This window comes from Schistocerca serialis, chromosome 2 (assembly GCF_023864345.2).
Source record: "Schistocerca serialis cubense isolate TAMUIC-IGC-003099 chromosome 2, iqSchSeri2.2, whole genome shotgun sequence".
Classification (NCBI taxonomy): Eukaryota; Metazoa; Arthropoda; class Insecta; order Orthoptera; family Acrididae; genus Schistocerca; species Schistocerca serialis.
In genome coordinates, this window is record NC_064639.1 from 766,426,059 (window position 1) to 766,443,286 (window position 17,228).

Below are 17,228 nucleotides of genomic sequence, written 5' to 3' on the forward strand. Positions count from 1 at the left end.
TGCTGTGGTCATCAGTCCCCTAAAACTTAGAACTACTGAAACCTAACTAACCCAAGGACATCACACACATCCATGCCCGAGGCAGGATTCGAACCTCCGACCGTAGCGGTCGCGCTGTTCCAGACTGTAGCGCCTAGAACCGCTTGGCCACTCTGATGCAGCGTCAAGGGTAACCGCAGCATGGTCTCCGAGCTGATAGTCCATGCTGCTGAAAACGATGTCGAACTGTTCGTGCAGATGGTTGTTGTCTTGCAAACGTCCCCGTCTATTGACTCAGGGATCGAGACGTGGCTGCACGATCCGTTACGGCCATGCGGATAGGATGCCTGTCATCTCGACTGCTAGTGATACGAGGCCGTTGGGATCCAGCACGGCGTTCCGTATTACCCTCCTGAACTCACCGATTATATATTCTGCTAACAGTCATTGGATCTCGACCAACGCGAGCAGCAATGCCGCGGTACGATAAACCACAATCGCGATAGGCTACAATCCGACCTTTATCAAAGTCGGAAACGTGACGGTACGCATTTCTTCTCCTTACACGAGGCATCACAAAAACGTTCACCAGGAAATACCGGTCAACTGCTGTTTGTGTATGTGAAATCGGTTGGGAACTTCTCTCATGTCAGCACGTTGTAGGTGCCACCACCGGCGCCAACCTTGTGTGAATGCTCTGAAAAGCTAACCATTTGCATATCACAGCATCTTCTTCCTGTCGGTTAAAATTTGCGTCTGTAGCACGTCATGTTCGTGGTGTAGCAATTTTAATGGCTAGTAGTGTACTTTGCTATGTTCAGATACAACCAAGGGTGTCTCCCTAGACTCGTTACGTTATAAGGTTTAGGAGTGCTTACAGAGTAGACAGCAATTACCACCCATCCTCCTGATCTAAGTTGGCAAATAGTTTAACAGGGAGACTACTGCTAACTGCTAAACAGGAGCCGTCGCGTATTGTAACTGCACCTGTAGTGATAAAGACATATTACAAGAAGACGCATACGTCTCAGAAATTACGGAATTACTTCGTTGTTTTGCGCCTCGAGGAAGTAAATTTCTACAGCTAGACGCTGCTCTGACTGATACCCTGCGCTATTTAGCAGTCGATTTAACTTCATCCGCTGGACTCGGGTACCCCATTTGGGGAAGTAGCTTCGCAGTCAATCTTCTTCACCAGGCGACGCAGCGTTTAAAAAAGAAAGCCCCGAATTGCCGTTTCATCTAACGTGGTTGTATAATTTATATCAAGCGCTGCATTAGCAATAATTTACAGATACTTAATATATTCGAGTAAATCTTAGTTAAGATTTCTTTTATCTCTCTCGGAACTACGCACATTTCCTCTAGCTATCAAATTCTCCGCAATTTAATTCCACAGTGAGAGAGAACAACTCCCATTACTTATACAAAAATATATCTTCCTTATCTTACGTTCAGACAACAAACTAATGAAGAATAAAGCACACTATCAGTCGAGAAAACGTATAAGCATGCGTTTACAGCAGGGGAAGAGCTACGTCAATACTCGGCTATATAAGTCTTCTTTCGAACTCGTCATTTTCATACTCTTACTATCCATTACTTGTATTTTCACAGCAAGTAAGATTTTTCGACTATAATTTTGATTGTCAATCCATCGAGAAATTATGAATTTCAGTGCACACAAACATAATGCGGAATCAATGAAATGTAGCGAATTCACTACTAAATGCGTGACTACTTAATACTACAATAACTGACTTTAGAAAAGATTTGCAATGATATGCCATTAATTTTACTGTCGTCTTTACTGTGTTATGGTTCTTTGCGTTGTTTTTATCTCTGTGGGATTTTCCCAAATTAATACGTTTGAGGAGTAAGTAAATAACTATTACAGCATAGAAAATAAAACACTGTTTCATAGCTTACTTTTCGTATACTGGCAAATGCAGGGTAGTTATAGGTAAAATTTCTTGGCTTGAGCCGGTGTAAACGGAAAATAACTTACCGTATGTGCACCCAACACCACGGGAATTATGTTCAGACTATGTACTGCTGGATCTGCATTGTTAATAATGTTAGCGTCATGACTAGCCATTAGACATCCGTATTGGAATGACGGCGTAAGGTTCAAACACAAGCATCAGCGGACCTTACAGTTGCAGACAGTCAACATGGGTCCGGACAAGGTGACCAGGGCTTTACTCGTAAAGCTGTTTCAACAAAACAACTGCAGTAATGTAGCTGCTCTTCGCGAGTATCGACGCATTAGAGGAATACGTACAGGTCCTGTTTCAGCACCGGGGATGAAGAACATGATATGGAGACGTCCTCTTTCCGCATTTCGGTTGAAGAACCTTATTAGCAAGTTCGAATTAACTGATCTTATGGGAATTGCTTCTGGAAGAGGCCGACGGCCAGTTGTAGCACCAATTGTTGAAGAAACTACTGTTTCCGCTGCTGAGATTTCTGGACGCAATGTGCGATCATCAAGAGTGCAGGTGCTGTGTCACGACATCTGAACATTCCATGATCCACTGCTCGAAAACTGCTGCTAGCAAGTGTGAAATAGTATCTCCAGTGCGGCTCCAGGCTGTCGTGGGTGCCGATGGTCTCAGCCTGAGCAACGTTTGTAATCTGGAACGTAACCTTGATACGGAACTAAGAAATGTTACCCTGTCATGTAGACATTTCATTCAATGGTTTATTCGTTCTTTCTCTTCCGAATGTCCTTACAAATGTTTCCAAAAGTCCCATTGTCATACGGTCACTCGTTTTTGATGCAGGTCCTTCTCAAGTAGAGAAGTTTAGTTATAAACATCCCGTACAATCAAGAAACTGAATCTCCGTAATAATTTTGTTAATAAGTTTTACTAGAGGATCTGTGATCGTGCGTGGTGTGGAAAGAGGCACTAATTTGAAACAAGTAACTATATTAAAATAAGCTTAAAAATTGTGAGGAAAATTAGGGGAGTGTAGTACATTTATTTAGAAAATGTCATTCGTTCTTCCACTTATTTTTTCACTCCAGCATAAACCGGGACACGCAATTTAATTATACATTGTTTTATATTTAATTAATAATAATACAATACAGTTTAACTCATACCCAGTGATATGATTAAAAAACTCTTTTACTTTAGGGATACCGTTTTTGTTTGACAGGAAAATAAGTACTTTCTCGATTTAATTGCTATTTGTTTCTCAGTTCACTTTTTATTGGTCCAGAACACGGACACACGGATCCGGTCAAAGGTATCCGGACACGCCTACACACGCCTACGTAATGCGGAGTTGACCGCTAGATATCTCGAAGGTGGACCAGCCACTATAAAAGGCTGGAGAGAGGGGGGAGGAATTGTGTTGCCTGTAGGAGAACAGTAGTAGCAGAATGGCTCAATTAGGAGAGCCCTGTGAATTGAATGTGTACTAGTCACTGAATGTCACATGACCAGCAAAACTATTACGGACAAAAGGTTCAAATGACTCTGAGCACTATGGGACTTAACATCTGAGGCCATCAGTCCCTTAGAACTTAGAACTACTTAAACCTAACTAACCTAAGGACATCACACACATCCATGCCCGAGGCAGGATTCGAACCTGCTACCGTAGCGGTCGCGCTGTTCCAGACTGACGCGCCTAGAACCGCTCGGCTACACCGGCTGGCAAATAACGGACAAAACGACATTTTGTCTATGGAGTGCGTGATTGATTCTCTTGTAAATTTTTTTTTATTTATAGACACAATCACATGTTTATTACACAGTTATAACCAGTTTCGGCCATACAATGACCACCTTCAGATGCTAAAGGCGCCATACACTGCGCACAGGTTCATGCGTTGTCAAACTATCAGTTTAATAAGCCACAGTTGCAAAATACTAACATTAATTCCTTACAGACTAGTGAAAAACTAGTAGAAACCGACCTCGACGAAGATCTGTTTGAATTTCCTAGAAACGTTGGAACATGTTATGCAATATTGACCCTATCGCTTATCTCAGAATATTGGTTAAGGAAAGGAAAACATACGTTTATAGCATTTGTAGACTTAGAGAAAGCTTTTGACAATGTTGACTGGAATACTCTCTTTCAGATTCTGAAGGTGACAGGGGTAAAACACAGGGCGCGAAAGACTATTTACAATTTGTACACAAACCAGATGGCAGTAATAAGAGTCGATGAACACGAAACGGAAGAAATGGTTGAGAAGGGAGTGAGACTTGGCTGTAGCCTATCCTAGATGTTATTCAATCTGTATATTGAGCAAGTAGTATAGGAAAAAAAGAAAAATCTGGAGTAGGAGGTAAAATCCAGGGAGAAGAACCAAAATCCATTAGGTTTGCCGATGACATAATTTTGTCAGAGACAGCAAAGTACTTGGAAGAGCAGTGAAACGGAATGGACAGTGTCTTGAAAGTAGAATATAAGATGAATATCAACAAAAGCAAAATGAGGATAATAGAATGCAGTTGAATTAAATTAGGTGAAGCTGACAGAATTAAATTAGGAAATGAGACACTTATCGTAGCAGATGTGTTTTGCTATTTTGGCAGCAAAATAACTGATGAAGACTGAAGTACAAACGATATAAAAGGTAGACTGACAATGGCAAGGGAAGCATTTCTGCAGAAGAGGACTTTGTTAACATCGAGTATAGATTTATGTGTCAGGAAATCTTTTATGAAAGTATTTGTATGGAGTGTAGCCATGTATGGAAGTGAAACATGGATGACAGACGACAGTTTAGACAGTAAGAGAATATAAGCTTTTGAAATGTGGTGCTATAGAAGAATACTGACTATTAGATGGTTGGTTCACGTAACTAATGAGGAATTACTGAACAGAATGCAGGAGCAGAGGAATTTGTGACAAAACTTGACTAGATGAAGGGATCGGTTGGTAGGGCACCTTCTGAGGCCTCAAGGGACCACCAATTTAGTATTGGAGGGAAGAGTGGAGGGTAAAAATCGCAGAGCGAGACCGAGAGATGAATAGACTAAGCAGATTCAGAAGGATGTAGGTTGCAGTAGTTATTCGGAGATGAAGTGTCTTGCACAGAATAGAGTAGCATGGAGAGCTGCATCAAACCAGTCTTTGGTCTGGAGACTACAACAACAACACATGGAAGGATGAATGTGGAAGTAATGTGTTAGATAGTGGATCCGATTGCAGAATGTCGGAGGAATCTGATATGGGAGAAAATGTAAAGGAGAGAGCCGCAGATCCGAGTTTGGTGGCATTCAAGTGTATTGTGAGTTCTAATGTGGCAAATGTGGCACGATGTAGCAGCGGCAATTTATATGGTGCATCGCCGGAGATTGGAGGAGTCATTGGTGATGAATGCTATAAAGAAAGAGAGAGTGAAGAGAGGTGCTAAGCACAGAGGAAACCAGGGAGAAAGCGTACAGCATGAAGTACCGTGTAGTATTTTTTTTTTGTTTTCGTGTCATGTATCATTGGGTGTCATGTATCATAGAGTAATTAGGAATTGTATTTTGTATGTATTTTCGAATATAGCCTGCTGCTGACAGCAGTCTTTTTGAAGATGGAGGAAGGGTGATGGTGATCCCTGTTTTCATGTCACGGAAAAGGGTAGTGTAGCGTCTGACGTACGTGGAGTGCCGTTGGAGGACAAATCAAACGCATTTCTGGAGAAATAAATGCGTCGGAGTAAATATTGGGGCAAAACTGTAATAAATGTGTGTCGAACAATGTCAGAGTCGTACGATTTCCTGCTTAAATTTTTAGTTATCGACGGCGCTGGATCAAGGAAGTCGTGTTTATTGCACTAGTTCATATAATGTAAATTTAAGGATGAAAGTAATCACACAATCCATGTTGAGTTTGGATCGAAAATAATGACTGTCGGAGGAAAATCTGTGAAGCTACAAAAATGGGACACATCCCTTGTGCAACTAATTTTAGCTAGGGAAAAAGGAATAGAATGTCCAAGGGACAGCGTGGAGGCAAAATTGAGCTTGAAACAGGTCTGGATGCATTGGTACTTCTCCACCTCCAAGAATTTGGTGGTAGTAGTAGTAAGTTGTTTTGAGTGGGGAGTATTTGCAGAAGCAAAACGTGTAGAGCTCGAGGTGAGCGGAATTTTAATCAATGGAACTAAGTGTAACATAATAGGACCAACCTTACATCTGCCAGAGTCAATTTCAGGAGTCACGGAATTGAATGTTACGCAATCACAGCTGTACTGGCCAGAACCACTGTAGAGTTTTTGCCAAGGCAGAATCTGACTTTGATAAATCAAACTCTGGAGCCAGGTTTGTTGAGATCCATAAACCAGTTGATTTTAGAGCAAGAGGGGTGCTTGCCAGCCAAACAGCTTGTTCAACATGTCACTCAGTATAGGGAAAGGCACCGGCAAATAACGATCATTTTGAGCACCTCCGTGCCAAGTGTCATCACAGCCTTAACTTTGTAATGTGTTTTTTTTTCTGATCAGACAGAGAGCCAGTTCCCCGAGAGATCCGAGGGTCGCCCAAGTCCCAGTAGATTGGATACCGAGGGTGTAGGTAAGGGGTTGAATGAGCGTTCAGCCGAGTGGTCATCCATTAACGACTTTTTTGTGTTTTTCCCCTCATGTCATGTACTTAGGAGCACTAGACCACGTCTAAGTTTTATAATAGTAAGTAAGTATGCCATAAGCGCCAATCCAAACAAATTTAAGAGTTAGTTAAAGGATGACCCGAGGACCGGGTCTTTCTGAAGGGGGGAACAGCTTTTAATCGCTTCATGCAATTTTGACAAACAATATCTCCGACGATAGCATAGCACTATATTCATCATCTCTGAAAGTTACACATCTGTATCTATCTTATTTATTGATTAATTACGTCTTTTGTACCTATTTTGTTATGCAAATGTTTGTTAGAACATCTCCACACATTTACACAGTAAATGAAAACAGCATCAGTACCTCATATTTTGTCATATTTGTGAATTTGTTTAACGAACAGTTTACTATTTTGCCAGTAACTTTACCCAAATGTTGATTGCAAGTGCTATTAAGTAGCTGTGCTAATTTAAATGTTGTAAGTCGCATGTATTACCGGACACTACAATTAAAAAGAGATCCAAACTATGCTTTTGCCAAGAAGGTATAAAAAATTCTTTAAATAATATTTATGAACTATTCGTTGTCATTTAACATGAGTGCACTTGCGCAAAGGTACTGTGTTATTTACTTATAAAAAGTGCTTTATTTGTAATTATTGTGAATAATGTGAGTGTGATGGAATATTTATGAGGGTCGTTCAATAAGTAATGCCCGAGATTTTTTTTTTTTTTTTAAAGCCATTAATATGCATAGACAAACGTTCTTGTTGGTGCTTAACATTTGATGTTTTTCCTGTGCGCCGGTGAAGTTTAGAACCTTTCTGGCAGATGGCAGAGCCGTAGTACAGAGTCAAAATGGCGTCTACATACGACTCACGTTACAATCAGCGTGCTGCTATTGAATTCTTGAATGCAGAAAAAGAAACCATGGTGAACATCCATAAACGTTTGTGTGACAGCCAGAGCGAGAGCACCAGCAGCAGCGAGTACTGTTTGTATAAAGCGTTTATTTTGCATTTTGTTTACGACCTTCCACTAAGGAAGGGATTCTATTTGTGTTTATCTGCTCTGCATAGTAACTAACAGTTCTTGATAAAACTTTACGTAGTTTTCGTGTTAGATTTCTTAGTGCTTTCTTGATCGTTTAGAACAGAAAGCGCCCTAAAACCGTCTTTTGTTTGTTTCGCGGCCGTTAACCACTAGTCACTTGAATCAGCAGTTGTCTTGTGACAGCCAGAGCGAGAGCACCAGCAGCAGCGAGTACTGTTTGTATAAAGCGTTTATTTTGCATTTTGTTTACGACCTTCCACTAAGGAAGGGATTCTATTTGTGTTTATCTGCTCTGCATAGTAACTAACAGTTCTTGATAAAACTTTACGTAGTTTTCGCGTTAGATTTCTTAGTGCTTTCTTGATCGTTTAGAACAGAAAGCGCCCTAAAACCGTCTTTTGTTTGTTTCGCGGCCGTTAACCACTAGTCACTTGAATCAGCAGTTGTCTTGTGACAGCCAGAGCGAGAGCACCAGCAGCAGCGAGTACTGTTTGTATAAAGCGTTTATTTTGCATTTTGTTTACGACCTTCCACTAAGGAAGGGACTCTATTTGTGTTTATCTGCTCTGCATAGTAACTAACAGTTCTTGATAAAACTTTACGTAGTTTTCGTGTTAGATTTCTTAGTGTTTTCTTGATCGTTTAGAACAGAAAGCGCCCTAAAACCGTCTTTTGTTTGTTTCGCGGCCGTTAGCCACTAGTCACTTGAATTAGCAGTTGTCTTGTGACAGCCAGAGCGAGAGCACCAGCAGCAGCGAGTACTGTTTGTATAAAGCGTTTTTGTACTTATTTGCTGCGCTTAGCTTTTAAATAGTTTTTCTAGGAAAACCTAGCGTAGTTTTCGCGTCTCGTATTTCAGTGAGTGTTTCTTGATTATCAGAGTAGCTCATCAGAAGATTATCTTGGGAATTTGTCACCGTATAGAGTAGGGTAAACATAGTCATGTGTAGGGACTGTGGTTGTTGTGAGCGGACGCAAGGAGAATTGGCCACTCTTCGGGGGCAGGTGGAGGCTTTGTCTGTTAGGCTCATCGAGCTCGAGGCGCAGGCGTCGGCTCGTAGTGGCGTTGGGGCAACTGTGGTGAGACCTATGCCTACTTCGGTGGCCTTGGAATCACATGGAACCCCTGATGTCGCTGCGTCTTCCGGCAGTGAGCATCTTACCGGTCAGCCATCACTCCAGGGTGAATGGCGGACAGTGGTGGGCTCGCGCGTGCCTGGCCGAAAGGCGAAGGTGGGATCTGGCCGCGTGGCAGCTGCCTTACCCCTTTTCAAAAGGTACGGGGTGCTTCCTAGTGGTGATGACATCGTTTCCGAGCCACCACAGGATGCCTCGCCTGTTGGGCCAGTGGCCGATTCTCCGGCAAGGTCCCGACAGTCACAGAGGGCGGGCCTATTAGTTATAGGGAGCTCCAACGTTAGGCGGGTTATGGAGCCCCTCAGGAAAATAGCGGGTAGGTCGGGGAAGAATGCCAGTGTGCACTCGGTGTGCTTGCCGGGGGGTCTCGTCCGTAATGTGGAGGAGGCCCTTCCGGCAGCTATTGAACGCACTGGGTGTGACCGGCTGCGGATAGTAGCACATGTCGGAACGAATGACGCCTGCCGCTTGGGTTCTGAGGCCATCCTTGGTTCCTTCCGGCGGCTGGCTGATTTGGTGAAGACAACCAGCATCGCACGCGGAGTGCAAGCTGAGCTTAATATCTGCAGCATAGTGCCCAGAGTCGATCGCGGTCCTCTGGTTTGGAGCCGTGTGGAGGGTCTAAACCAGAGGCTCAGACGACTCTGCGACTATAATGGTTGCAAATTCATCGACCTCCGTTATTGGGTGGAGAACTGTAGGGCCCCCCTAGACAGGTCAGGCGTGCACTACACACCGGAAGCAGCTACTAGGGTAGCAGAGTACGTGTGGCGTGCACACGGGGGTTTTTTAGGTTAGAGGGACCCCCCCTTGGGCGAAACGATAAAATACCTGACGGCTTACCAGAGAGGACATTATCATCGTTGATAAAGAACGTCCGTCCTCAGAGACCAAAAACAGGAAAAGTTAACGTAATATTGGTAAACTGCAGGAGTATCCAGGGCAAGGTTCCTGAATTAGTATCTCTTATTGAAGGAAATAGTGCGCATATAGTATTAGGAACGGAAAGTTGGTTAAAACCGGAAGTGAACAGTAACGAAATCCTAGACACAGAATGGAATATATACCGCAAGGATAGGATAAACGCCAATGGTGGAGGAGTATTTATAGCAGTAAAGAATTCAATAATATCCAGTGAAGTTATTAGCGAATGCGAATGTGAAATAATCTGGGTTAAGTTAAGTATCAAAGGAGGGTCAGATATGACAGTCGGATGCTTCTATAGACCACCTGCATCAGCAACCGTAGTAGTTGAGCGCCTCAGAGAGAACCTGCAGAACGTCGTGAAGAAGTTTCGTGATCATACTATTGTAATAGGGGGAGACTTCAATCTACCAGGTATAGAATGGGATAGTCACACAATCAGAACTGGAGCCAGGGACAGAGACTCTTGTGACATTATCCTGACTGCCTTGTCCGAGAATTACTTCGAGCAGATAGTTAGAGAACCAACTCGTGAAGCTAACGTTTTAGACCTCATAGCAACAAATAGACCGGAACTTTTCGACTCCGTGAATGTAGAAGAGGGTATCAGTGATCATAAGTCAGTGGTTGCATCAATGACTACAAGTGTAATAAGAAATGCCAAGAAAGGAAGGAAAATATATTTGCTTAACAAGAGTGATAGGGCACAAATCGCAGAATATCTGAGTGACCACCATCAAACGTTCATTTCTGAGGAAGAGGATGTGGAACAAAAATGGAAAAAATTCAGAAACATCGTCCAGTACGCCTTAGATAAGTTCGTACCGACTAAGGTCCAAAGCGAGGGGAAAGATCCACCGTGGTATAACAATCATGTACGAAAGGTACTACGGAAACAAAGAAAGCTTCATCATAGGTTTAAGAATAGTCGAATCATAGCTGATAAGGAAAAGCTGAACGAAGCGAAAAAGAGCGTAAAGAGAGCAATGAGAGAAGCATTCAACGAATTCGAATATAAAACATTGGCAAACAATCTAAACAAGAACCCTAAAAAGTTTTGGTCATATGTAAAATCGGTAAGCGGATCTAAATCCCCTATTCAGTCACTCGTTGACCACGATGGCACCGAAACAGAGGACGACCGAAGAAAGGCAGAAATACTGAATTCAGTGTTCCGAAACTGTTTCACTGCGGAAAATCGTAACACGGTCCCTGACTTCAGCCGTCGCACGGACGCCAAAATGGAAAATATTGAAATAAACGATATCGGAATTGAAAAACAACTGCTATCACTTAGTAGCGGAAAAGCATCCGGACCAGACGAGATACCCTTAAGATTCTACAGTGATTATGCTAAAGAACTTGCCCCCTTTCTATCAGCAATTTATCGTAGATCGCTGGAAGAACGTAAAGTACCTAGCCACTGGAAGAAAGCGCAGGTCGTTCCCATTTTCAAGAAGGGTGTAAGTCAGATGCGAATAATTATAGGCCTATTTCGCTTACGTCAATCTGTTGTAGAATAATGGAACATGTTTTGTGTTCTCGTATTATGACGTTCTTAGATAATACAAATCTCCTTCATCATAACCAACATGGATTCCGCAAACAGAGATCATGTGAAACTCAGCTCGCCCTATTTGCCCAAGAAATTCACAGTGCCGTAGACACTGGCGAGCAGATTGATGCCGTATTCCTGGACTTCAGGAAGGCATTTGATACGGTTCCGCACTTACGTTTAGTGAAAAAAATACGAGCTTACGGAATATCGGACCAGGTTTGTGATTGGATTCAGGATTTCCTAGAAGAAAGAACACAACATGTCATTCTTAACGGTTCAAAATCTGCAGATGTAGAGGTAATTTCGGGAGTACCGCAGGGAAGCGTGATAGGACCTTTATTGTTTACAATATACATAAATGACTTAGTTGACAACATCGGTAGCTCCGTGAGGCTATTTGCAGATGACACGGTTGTCTACAAGAAAGTAGCAACATCAGAAGACTCGTACGTACTCCAGGAGGACCTGCAGAGGATTAATGCATGGTGCGACAGCTGGCAGCTTTCCCTAAACGTAGATAAATGTAATATAATGCGCATACATAGGGGCAGAAATCCATTCCAGTACGATTATGCCATAGGTGGTAAATCATTGGAAGCGGTAACGACCGTAAAATACTTATGAGTTACTATCCGGGGCGATCTGAAGTGGAATGATCACATAAAACAAATAGTGGGAAAAGCAGGCGCCAGGTTGAGATTCATAGGAAGAATTCTAAGAAAATGTGACTCATCGACGAAAGAAGTAGCTTACAAAATGCTTGTTCGTCCGATTCTTGAGTATTGCTCATCAGTATGGGACCCTTACCAGGTTGGATTAATAGAAGAGATAGACATGATCCAGCGAAAAGCAGCGCGATTCGTCATGGGGACATTTAGTCAGCGCGAGAGCGTTACGGAAATGCTGAACAAGCTCCAGTGGCGGACACTTCAAGAAAGGCGTTACGCAATACGGAGAGGTTTATTATCGAAATTACGAGAGAGCACATTCCGGGAAGAGATGGGCAACATATTACTACCGCCCACATATATCTCGCGTAATGATCACAACGAAAAGATCCGAGAAATTAGAGCAAATACGGAGACTTACAAGCAGTCGTTCTTCCCACGCACAATTCGTGAATGGAACAGGGAAGGGGGGATCAGATAGTGGTACAATAAGTACCCTCCGCCACACACCGTAAGGTGGCTCGCGGAGTATAGATGTAGATGTAGATGTAGAAATGTATAGTGATTCTACAGTTGATAGGAGTACAATTGGGCGATGGGTAGGGAAGTTACAGCCTCAGGAAACACGGAAACAATGCTCTATGGTCAGCCAAGCTAGAGACGTCCTGTCACAGCCATTTATTTCTCCAGGCATGCTGAATCGTGTGAATGCCATTATTCGTGCCGACCGGCGTATCACAACTCGACAATTGGCGCGACAGGTGTCGGTCAGTATTGGAAGTGCGTCTGCAATGATCAGGACTCCCGTATACTCAAAGAGGTGCTCACGAGGGTTTCCACGAATGCTCACAGTGGACCACAAGTTTCAAAGAAAGGCTATTTCATTTGAACTGTTCAAGCGTATTGAGACCGACAGAGAGGCCTTTCCGTCACGGATCGTTGCGGGGGACGAAAGGTAGGTGCGCCACTTTGCGCCGGACACAAAAAAGCAGTCCAAGGAGTGACATCATCTTCATCCACCACATAGGAAGAAATTCAAGACAACCCCCTATGCCGGAAAAGTCATGGTGACAGTCTTCTGGGATTGTGATGACGTCATTCTCGTGGATGTCATGGGAAGAGGGTCACCTATCAGTTCAGAGGCGTACATAAAGTCACTGAATAAGTTAGAGAACCATTTCCGACGTGTTCGAGCGGACAAGATTCCATCAGAAATCTTACTCGAACACTATCATGCACGCCCACACACAGGTCTGAAATCCGGGAACACATCACCAAACTGGGTTCGACATCATTGCCTCATCCACGCTATATTCTGGAACTGGCACCCTCGGACTTTCATCCCTTTGGGCCACTTAATGATTCTCTACAGGGAACATACTTTGAAGATGACGAGAGTGTCAGTCACACAGTGAAAACATGGCTACACCTACAGGACAAGAGCTTTTACCAACAGGGAATACATGCTCTTCCACGAAGTTAGCGTACAGCCATAGAACGTGATGGAGACTACTAGAAAAATAGGACATGGACAAGATATGTTGATGTATATTGTTTTCAATTTCTGACTCTTAACAATAAGCATGTTCTCAGAAAAAAATTTGACCATTACTTATTGAATGACCCTCGTATAATATTTCTTTATTTAAATTCGCTTGTAATATAATAGTTTAGTCAGAGAAGTGGTCATGATGAGTCAAATCATGATTGTAGAATGTGAGAACGACGTATTTTTGGAGAGAACGGCCTTCAGCCAATGGAAAATTAGACAGATGTGAAGCACTCTGGTAGTCAAGTGGACACTGGGGCTTCTCAAGTGATGAGCTCAGGGAAGCAATTCGGGACACTTTGTGTGGAGTACGGGAAGAAGAAGGCAGACTCACCTGTGCTTGATTCAGTCATACAGGTGACTTATTTTGCGTGCCTCTACAGTACTTTAGCTTTTGAGAGGACTTTATAGTTCGAGAGATCTGAATGTGCTCCATAGCAGAACCGTAACTTATTACTATTGTGCTAAGGAACTAAGGACAGACAGAGTATGAGCTACTGTTCCTTATATCACATTTGTCAATTTGTGAACGATCATGTAATCTGAACTATTTTGAGCTGATGAATATTTCATGTACTGTGATCAGCAAATGGACTTAGCTCCCATGTATCTTTTATCTTTGATGACTGTTTAATTTGGGGATTTTGCTCCCATTCTCGTAACGTTCTCAACGTAACTTTACTACATTTAGTGAGGGTATTTTCTGTCTGTATTTTAACTGAATAACGTAGGACTATTTCTCACTTATTTGAGATGTCCTTTCTTGAATAAACATTGTTCAACTTAATTCTCTGTTTCTGCCTAAATTACAGACGTTATAATAGAATCTTTATCGTTAAATCATTCTTATAATTTTTATTTTGAATTTTTGTATATTTCATTAACTCATAATTCTAGCTAATGCATACTCCATTTAAGTGTAAGATCGCAGCTACAGGTTGTTATTTGCAGCAAATTACTGTGGAGAATAAAATCAGATATGAGCGGCTCAGCCCTATGACTGCATCGATCTGTTCGTTTTAAACAGAGCCGTCCATAGCAGAAGAACCTAAAGTACGAGTAACCACAGCAAAGACGCAACTAGTTTGTTCGTAAGTGATGCTGTTTACGAGAGGAACTACTCAGCAGTAACCACTATGTACCGTCGCAGGCAATTTCTTACGGTCAATGACGTTCCTGAAATTGACTGACCTTCGCAGAATGACGATCCGAACCAAAGGAACACGTCCTGGGTGAGCTGGAACGTCGATTTCGCTTCAGACCCCTCTGTCCATCATCACTAATTTCCCCGATTCACTACCGCTAGGCCACCCTTTCAGTCGCAAAAATGGCTTTGATCGCTGACGGACCATGGGCGGGAAGTTCGCAATTTTGCTTTTTATTCAATGAGCGCGACGTATCACCACGACTGCCAGCGTAGAAGATGGAGATAGTTGTTGCGTTGACAGACGAAGTTTCCTATGAATGCGTTTCTCTGTTTATCTCGGTGGATGACCTTTCTAGGCACGGGTTTTTATCATTAATTTCATCCTCTTGACACTCTCTACAGCTCCTCCAAGCTTGGCGGTATTGTTTTGTAACACCCTGGATACACAAGGTGGTCAGAGACAGTCTGAAAAGCTAGTAAGAAGTTGCAGGGGAGCTCTGAGACTTGCAGACAAACTTATTCATGTATGTAAATAGGTCATCTATAGGTTCTGATGAATGAGTACGAGTACCAAAGTATGTGACATAAATTACCGCAATTTTTCATTGCATTGACTAAGAAGGTCACAATGTTTACACCGCTAAGGGCCGTAGATCTTAGTGTGTGACATAAATTTCCACTAGAGCATTCACCTGGTCCTGGGAGGAAAGGGTCTTAACAGACGGACCGACAGACAGACAGACAGAAAGCAAATAAGAAAAAAAGTTTTCATTTGACATAATTAGAAATTAAGAAGTTTCTGTTTTTCTCTTTTACTTGTGCTGTGAAACTATGCATCTGTATTGACTTGGAAGCTTAAACTCTTTACAACGCCAAGGGACCGTAGACCTTACTATATGACAGAAATTTTTACTTGATACCTCTAGCTGTTCCTGCGAAACAGGTGTTTTAACAGACGAACAAACAGAAAACGAAGTGATCCTATTAGAATTCCGTTCTTGTCGATTGAGTTACAGGACCGCAAAAAGGGGGAAATTAGCCGCAGGTCGTTAATAACAAGACTATTTTAAACAATCCCGGGGAGTTGAACGCAAGAAGTGATCTTTTCCAGAAGTCGAAAGCAGCGATAAATATTCAGATTGTCGAGCGCTGGGGATTCTGTTTGCGTGGACTTGCAAATGTTACGCCAAAAGAACGACATGTTGACTCAGAAAGCGACCGACATCGGCGTTTCGCCACGGGGCAAGGAGCGTGTGCTGTGAAAGTAAACAGAGTAGAAGCGAAGTTGAACGCACATTTCGTGTTAAGCTGTAAAACAATGCGATAATGTCTAGACGACACAGCCATTACTAAATCTCATTTCAATAAGTGTTCAGCAACTGGCAGGTAGTTTAGAATTAACATTAAATATCTAACAGCGCCTTATTCACTAAGTGACTCTCAAACAGGCCGGAAAAAGCACTGCGCCACGTATTATCTGCACAATTAGGTTTCTTAGATGCCTCAGGTAACGTGGGACTTCCGACCACGTGGTTTTGCACCGTGGGTTTCCCTACTACATTCCCCCCCTTCACCCCCCCCCCCACCCCTCCCCCACCCCCCACCCCCCTCACCTCCGCCACCTACTGCTCACTTAAGCTACTTCATCTCGTACGTCTAACCCAAGTTCTATACACTGTGAGTAGAGGAAATAATTAGAACAACGAAAGGGAAGCCGTACCTTCTCAAGGATGGTCATCGCTACCAGCTGTGCAAAAAATGTATACGAACTGGTAATGAGTGAATTCCAAACAAAGTAAATGCAGGGCTGTTTAAAAATTGCAATCGGCAATATCATGGTGGAACTGAAACATTTATATCTGCCTGATGAATCAGATGTGCAGATTAAAAAGACGAATGCATAACGGTAGCAAAATAGTTAACAAAGAGAAATACAGGGCCTATTTTCCAAATTTGTAACCAGGGATTTGAACATTTGGAAGATAAAGCTTTAGGTTTCGTCGCAAATATGCCGAAATGTTAGTACTCCAAGACTGCGAGAAGGGCAGGTAGTGAGACAACCCAGAACTGTGGCATTTATTCGGATATGCAACTGAGCGAGAACATTTTGAAATTAACCGAAGGTAATACGTTTTTGAAAATCGGCGATAGGTCTGTTCCTGACAAAAGAATACTGGTATTCGATTCTGAAGCAATGGAGAAAATCCTGTCGGAAAATGGAACATATCTTATGGACAGGAAATCTAACAGTTGTTCTAAACAACCCAAGCAACTACAACATACACATTGACATCGGAAGCACACAAGAAGCAACGAAGGTATTTCCTGCTTCATTTAGTTTGCTCCCAGATTTTTTTCTGGATTGAAAGATAAGATGCCTGGGTGGTCTCTAAACAGTACAATGGTAGACTACGAAATGACCATAATTAAAGCTATGAAAACAGCACGTCCGAAAGAACAGACACTGCATATTCATATAATTAATTCGCCTCAATGGGCACGGAGTCCATCAGCTTCAGTGTGGATGCACAATTACATTCGACCTCCTAGGGGAATCTCAAAGTAGCTAGCATGGATGAAATGGACGGAGAATTTGGATAGGTGGCGCTGGGTGGGAATGTGGGTCGGAGGAGAAGCGTG